This window comes from Callorhinchus milii, unplaced genomic scaffold (genome assembly GCF_018977255.1).
Source record: "Callorhinchus milii isolate IMCB2004 unplaced genomic scaffold, IMCB_Cmil_1.0 Scaffold4, whole genome shotgun sequence".
Classification (NCBI taxonomy): Eukaryota; Metazoa; Chordata; class Chondrichthyes; order Chimaeriformes; family Callorhinchidae; genus Callorhinchus; species Callorhinchus milii.
In genome coordinates this window covers 3,839,889-3,847,932 of record NW_024704745.1, presented here as the reverse complement: position 1 = coordinate 3,847,932, position 8,044 = coordinate 3,839,889, and positions in this window count along the sequence as shown.

Genomic DNA, 8,044 nt, shown 5'->3' with positions numbered 1-8,044 from the left:
GCATTCAGCAATCAGCCACGAATCTCTGGAACACGCTTCCTCTATCCCTCCGCCTTGCCCCTTCCTTCCCCATTTTCAGGTTGCGCCTGAAGACTTTCCTATTCCACCACGCCTATGGTCACCTCCTCCTCCCCCCTGGCTCGGGTCGTGCTCCGCCACTTTCATGTGTTCTAGGACACTATCCTGCATGAGGGGCGTCATATAAATGCAACTTCTCGTTGTTGTTGAATAAGTAAACTTGCCTGATGTTTTGCCCCGTCCGGGAATCAAACCGGGTCCTCTCGCTTGCGAGGAAAGTGCTCTAACCAATATGCCACTGGACTCCATTTGGGGGATGGTCAATAATCCCCCCAAATTAAATCACTTCATGGTAGTTTGTGGGACACGGGTTGTATGCAAATTCGCTGTCAAATTTGATTGCAAAAATGCACACTCATTGCACTTTGCAGAAAAACTCTGTGAAATGCTTTGAGTCATTTGGCTGATATGATGAAGTGCAATATCAATTACAATGTTCTTCATTGTAGTTGATTGTGAGTAGATTGTGAGTTGAAAGCACAATGAAACATTGTTTTCGCATTTGTTTCCAGAGCATTTTTCGTCTCAAATGCTCTACGCCCTTCAGGTATGTAAACTCCAATTGATGAAACTGGTTTTGTTGCTTATCGGAATAAGTTGCATTCAATTTCTGCATCTGTTATGAGAGTATTTATTATTCATGAGATAACCTGATATTTAAATAAGAAGTTTAACCAAACAATTTAGCAATCAGAAGAGTCAGTGTAGTGAGAAACTTCAAAGATGAACATGATGGGACTTAAGACATTTACCTACTTAACTTTAGCCTTGCTGAACTTATGTGAGTCTCTATCTATATTGTCTGTTTTATTATTGATAATAATTCTTGCATTTGATATAGTTCTTGCATTATCACTTTGCTAAGAAGTCTGAAAGCATTTCACAGAGTATATTGAAAGTGGATTTACCGTGTATTTCCTGGGCAACGTGTGGCAGCCAATTGAGCACAGCAGTGTCCCACAAACAGTCGTGGATTAAGTGTCCAAATTGTTATTATTTATTATTTTAATTTAAAAAAGGGATTATTATTCCCCCAAAAAGCGATATGTCAATCGAATAACAACTGGGTTTCTACTTACTACTAAGTTAATAGAGTCGTGTGGAATAAGGAAACTTAATATCTGATGTGATAGTTTTTGATGAGATTGTTCTGATTTTAAATGTTGATTTCATATTTTAATTAGATTGCATTGGATTTTTAACCACTGATTTTCATTGTTTGATGAGATTGTATTGACTGGTTGGTGTCTGCCTGGCTCCGTTGGTAGTCAGAAGCTTCTGGGACTTTGAACTCATAATCTAGAGCTAGGCTGACACTCCAATACATAATAAGCAATACACGTTGAATTGTCAGAGGTGCTGTTGTTTGTATGAGATAATAATCCTTTGCATTTGATATAGCGACTTGTCATGTCTTCAAGGCATCTTAATGTGCTTCACAGAATATACTGTGAAGTGAATTGACCATATATTTTGCGGGCAAAACATGGCACAGCTATGCCTCACAAACATTCGTGGATTGAGTGACCAAATTATTATTATTTTTTATTTGATGGAAAAATCTCAGTTCCCCTCTGTGCTTGTTAAAGTGGGTATTGAAGATCCCACTGCACTACTTGAGAATAGAAAGAAGTTTCTTTCACTGTTCTGGCCAACAATCTGTCAAATAAAATTAGTCACTCACTTCATGGACATTGAAATGCTCAAATTGGCTGTTGCATTTGCCTGTAACATACGTGGTCACTCAGTAAATCGCGTGAAGATCTTTGAGAAGTTTAAATGATGTGATCAGGTGCTATATTAAATTCAACGATTGTTACCATTTTAACATTATTTTGATACGATAGAATTGATTAATACTTGGGCTTTCTTTTGGTCAGCCGGGTGACTTACACATGCAGAAACCCCTTCCCGTGCTTAAGAGTATCCAAACCAAACTGAGATTTCCGTGTATCCCACCTTTACATGGAAATTCCAGCGATAGACTGGAATTGAAACTGAAACTTCTTTCTATTCTCAAGTAGTGCAGTGGGATCTTCAATACCCACTTTAACAAGCACAGAGGGGAACTGAGGTTTTTCCATCAAATAAAAAATAATAATAATTTGGTCACTGTTGGAATGGAATGTGCACTCTCTCTCTCTCTCTTTCTCTCTCTCTCTGGAGGGATGCATCCTGCTTACCTAATTCCTAATGCATCCTGCTTACCTAATTCCGGAAAGTATTCGGTGCAGGTTGGTAAGGTCGTCATCAGCAGTGCCCTGGAGTGCTGGCTCAGGAACCGGACTATCGAGATCACCACAGAAGGCTGACTAAATTCCAGTATTCCATTGCTAGGCATGTTACCTTGGAACCAGTTCTGCTCCAAAAAGACCTAGCTTACCTCCTGACCAAGGAGGATACTTGGGCTGAAGAGGTCTACGATGAGATACTGGGTAGACTGGGGTTATATTCCTTAAAGAAGAGCAGTTTAAGAGGTGATCTGATAAAGGAGTTTAATGAAGGGAATCAACAGGCTAGACAGTGGAAGACTCTTCCCTCTGGTAGAGAGATCATTACAAAATGGGGCATTGGCTGAAAAATCAGATGGGTAAAACCAAGGTCAGGAAGCAATTCTAGACACAGAGGTTTAGGGTCTCAATCAAAGGAAGGCACCTCCAAAAATGTAATACAACTTTTAGTACTGCATTGGAGTGTCAACGTAGACTCCAAGTCCTGGCGATGGGTTTTGAACCCACAACTTTCCTATTCCAAGGAAAGAATTCTACCAACCGGAATAATCTGCCCCAGCAAGAGGATACTCAGGTAAGCGGAATCAATAGGATTGATTAAAAGAAAGATAGATAAAGTTCACGGTTGGAGCAGTCGCCTTGCAAGCAAGAAACCTGGGTTCGATTCCCGGCAGGGCGAAATGTTGGGCAAGTTTCCTTACTCCACATTGTTCTGTTTACATAGCAGTAAGTAGGAATCAATTGGTAGTTGGTTGGTGCATCACTTTTCCAGGGGTCATAATCGCTTGCAATTTTCTTACATAAAAACAATAATGATTTGGTCACTCAATCCATGACTGTTTGTGGGTCACTGCCACATTTCGCCCACCAAGTATACTTTATAGTATATTGTGTGAAGCACTTTGAGACTTCTCAAAGATGTGCTAAGGCGCTATATCTAAGGCAAGGATTATTATTACAATATAAAGGGAATCCTAAAGTGTACCTCAGTGCTGAAAATGGTCAAAGACCTAGACTTTCTGTTACAGGCTCCACAACCGTGCAAGAAAGTACAACACAAAATGCAATAACATCTATTGTAACGGAAGAAACAAACAACGTATCATCCAATGCCTCAGTGAGCACAACTTCTCCAACAGAGGCTTCCACACCTGCACAAGGAAGCAGTTTATCAACCGAAGGAAGCACAGCTGACAACCCCACCAGCGACACCCCCACCACCCCCACCAGTTACACCCCCACCAGTTACACGCCCACCACCGGCACCCCCACCACTTACACCCCCACCACTTACACTCCCACCACCGACACCCCTAGCACTGCCACGCCCACCACATCAACAACAAGTGCTTCCTCATCATCATCCGCAGAAAATAATGGTATATCTACTATGTCAACATCTAACTCAATATCTTCAATGTCCTCAAGAACAGCCGTGACCTCAGGTAATTCCTCATTAGTTCATTGAACTTCCAGCCAAACACTGTGAATTGGCATTAACAGAAAGTACTACCGTATCCCCATCTACAGCAGGAGTGAATGCTTCTCCATCAACTGGGTTGATATAGAAATACTGCTGTCCACTTTCAATAATCTTTCACATACTCAGTAATGATACCAGTCACTTCTCTTCCTGTTAGCAAACCTTGTGCTTCAACAAAATGTCATTCTTTCACAGAATCAACAGAGACTAGTACATCTGGGGAAAGTACCACCACATCAGCATCCTCAGTAGAAGCCAGTACTTCTCCATCAATTGGGTCAACATCTACGGAGAGTGTTTCCTCAGCTTCATCTACAGCAAATGAAGGTACATCTACTAGGTCAAATCTAATTCAGTATCTTCAGCATCCTCAGAAACAGCCACAAATGTCTCTTCATCTACTACCCTGACCTTAGGTATATCCTCAATAGTTTATAGCCCTCCATGCCCTTTCTCCCCCTACCTCCTATCCCCCTAACAACCTGCCCACTCACTAAATACAGTGGGCTCCGGCCTGCTTCATATTCCCCACATCGCCTGCCCCACCAATGGTTGGTGAGCCTTCAGCCACTCTGCCCACAACCTCTGGAAATACATCTCACAGTCCATCTGTATCGCCCCTCCCTCACCTCTTTAAGACGCCTCCGCAATGACATTGCATTCGATCACTCTGCACGCCCCCCTGCCCTCCATATTTCCAATTTCGACTCCCAGCTTGGGTTCAAAATACTGATGGTCTAGTGTCTGGGATGCCCTCCCGATCTGAAAGGCGCTATACAAATGTAATTTTGTTGTTTTTGTTGTTCATTCAACCTCCAGCCAAACACTGTCAACTGCAAAAACAAAAATAATCACCTTATTCTCATCAACACATATTTCCACATCAGCTGAATTATCAGTTAGCTGAGTGTCATCAACAATATCGGCATTATCTTACCCAAGAATTTCCACATCTAGTGATTTAAGCTCTAACCAAACATTGAAAAAATACACCAACAGAAAGTAGCATTTTATCACCATCAACTGATACAACGTCTAACTCAGTATCTACAGCACTCTCAATGTCCAGCGAAACAGTGACATCAAGAGGAAGTGTATCGTCAGCATCATCTACAACAAATGAAGCTACATCTACTGGATTAACATCTCACTCAGTATCTCCAACATCTTCAGAAATAGCCACAACTGTCTCTTCATCCACTGCCCTAACCCCAGGTACGTAGCACTTTATCACCATCGATAACAAAAAATGTTGCTACAGTATCTGCAGAAGCGAGTACCGCTACATGAAGTGTGTCATTCTACAGAACAATTTCAACCACACACTCAGTAACAATGCCAATCACATCTCTTACTGATTGCATAGCTAATATTTCAAAACAATGTGATTCTTCCTTCCCATCAACAGAGAGAAGTACATCTGTGGAAAGTACCACCACATTAGCATCTTCTGCAGAGACATCAACACAGAATGCTCCCTCATCACCATCTACAGCAAATGAGAATATATTGACTGGGTCAGCAACCAACTCAATACCTTCAGCACTCTCAACCACCAGCCAAACAGTAACATCAACAGTGACTGATTCTTCATCGCCATCTACAACAAATCAAGGTAAGGGGCTACTGGGTCAACATCTCACTCAGTATCTTCAACATCCTCAGAAACACCCAAACTAGGATCTTTATCTACCTCCCTGTCCTCAGATAGTTGCTGAATCGTTTATTCACCCACCTGCCAACACTATGAACTACAATAACAGAAAGCACTAAATATATTAGATATATTAAGTTCTATTTCTTCATCTAAATCATTGATATAAACCACAAATAATAGAGGCCCAAGCACTGATCTTTGTGGGCACTCCACTAGTCACATCCTGCCAATCTGAGAATGACCCCCGTTTATTCCTACTCACTGTTTATTCCTGTTAGCCACTCTCCAATCCGTGCTAATAAATTGCCTTTAATTTCATGGGCTCCAATCTTATGCAACAGCCTTTTATTTGCACCTTGTCGAATGCCTTCTGGAAATCCAAATACACCACATCTACTGGTTCCCCCATCTAACCTGCTAGTTACATCCACACAAAACTCTATTAGATTTGTTAAACATGATTTCCCTTTCGTAAAGCCATGTTGACTCTGCCTAATCATGTTATGATTTTCTGAGTATCCCACGTCGATGTCCCTAATTAAGGACTCTAGAATTTTCCCTACCACCGATGTCAGACTAACTGGTCCATAGTTTTCCATTTTTGTCTCCCACCCTTCTAAAATATCAGCGTTACGTTTGCAAACTTCCAATCACAAGGAACCATTCCAGAATCCAGGGAATTTTGGAAGATCAAAAACAAAGCATCCACTATATCTGCAGCCACCGCTTTTAAAAACCTAGGATGTAGGTCATCAGGTCCAGGAGATTTATCGGTTTTTAATCCTTTCAATTTCTCTGGTACTATTGCTTTACTGATGTTCATTTCTTTAAGTTCCTCACTAACATAAGCCTCCAGGCTCCCCTCTATGTTTGGTAAGTTTTCAGTGTTCTCTAACGTGAAGACAGAAGCAAAATAATTGTTTAATGACTCTGCCATTTCTTTATTCCCCGTATGTAATTTCTCCTGTCTCTGCCTGGAATGGACCCACATTCACTTTTGATAATCTCTTTATGTATTTGTAAGAACTGTTACAATCTGTCTCGATGTTCCTAGCTAGTTTACTCTCATATTCCATTTTCTCCCTCTAAATCAGTTTCTTGGTTTTCCTTTGCTGATCTCTAAAGCCCTCCCAATCCTCAGGTTTACAGCTCTTTGTGGCAGTATTATAGGTCTCTTCTTTTAATTTCATACTTTTCCTAACTTCTCTAGTTCGCCAAGGTTGAACCACTTTTCCCGTGATATTTTTATTTTTCAAGGGAATATATGATCGCTGGGAATTATGTATCATATCTTTAAACTTTTGCCAATGCTGGTCTACCGTCATATTTTTAAATCTAATTTCCCAGTCTGTTTTAGCCAAATCTTCTTTCATACCTGCAAAGTTGGCTTTATTTGGATTTAAGACCCTTGCTTTTGATTCAACTATATCACTTTCTAACTTAATCTTAAACTCCATCATGTTATGGTCACTTTGCCCTCGAGGAGCCTTGAGTTCCAGATTGCTGATTAGCCCTATTTAATTACAGATCTAGGATAGCTTGTTCCCAGGTTGGGTCCTCAGCATACTGTTCTAGAAAAGTAACTCAGATACATTCTATAAAACTCTAATTTTCCTTTGCCAATTTGGTATTCCCAGTCTATATGAAGTTTGAAATCATCCACTCTTAGTGTATTCCCTTTGATACATGCTCCTCTAATTTTCTGATTAATACCCTGCCCAGTACTGTAACTGCTGTTTGAGGGTCTATAAACTACTCCCACTTGTGTTTTCTGCCCCTTGTTGTTTCACGATATCAATATATTTCAGAGGAAAACTGTGTAAAAAAGAAGAGAGGGAGGAGCGGGTTATTAACTCTGCAAGCCAACACCTTGACGGGTAGGGTGGTCCCAGCTGGACAAGAGTGGGAAAGCTTATCAGACACTGATATCAATGGCAAACTATGTGACTTTAGCTGATCAGACTCCAGCTGTAGAGTAAATGCTCTTGTGTCCCCAAACCTTGGCTCTTACCAATCTGCGTCTAATAATTTCTGGAATTAGATGAGTAGGATGTGTCTCTCCAGGGAGAGAGTGCGCATTGCATTCCAATAATCTATCTCTGGGATTTTCATGTATAGGTGGGATGCATGGAAATCTCAGTTTGGTTTGGATACTTTGGAGGCATGGTGATGGGTGTCAGAAACCCAACTGACCAAACAAAAGGGGTATTGGAGACACAAATAGCGGAAATGGAGGTTTGTGGGGAATATAAGCACTGGCGTGGAATAATAGGCCAAATAGCCTGTTTCAGTGCTTGTAATTCTATGTAAAAGTTAATTGTCCTTTATTCTCTCTCCGTTATTGTGACTACTGTTCTCCCAACAGGCAGCACTGGTTTAGCAACAACTGTGGAATCAACAAGTACCTCCAATGGAAATCCTACTGGTACTGACACGTCCACTGGGAGCAGCTCCACCTCAACCAAAAATTCAGGCCCCACCACAACAAATCCTACTGTCGTTACCAACACCACTCTCACCATCGCTCCACATGGCACAATCACAACCACAACCCCACCACAACGACACCCACCCCACAACCGCCGTCATCCCAAC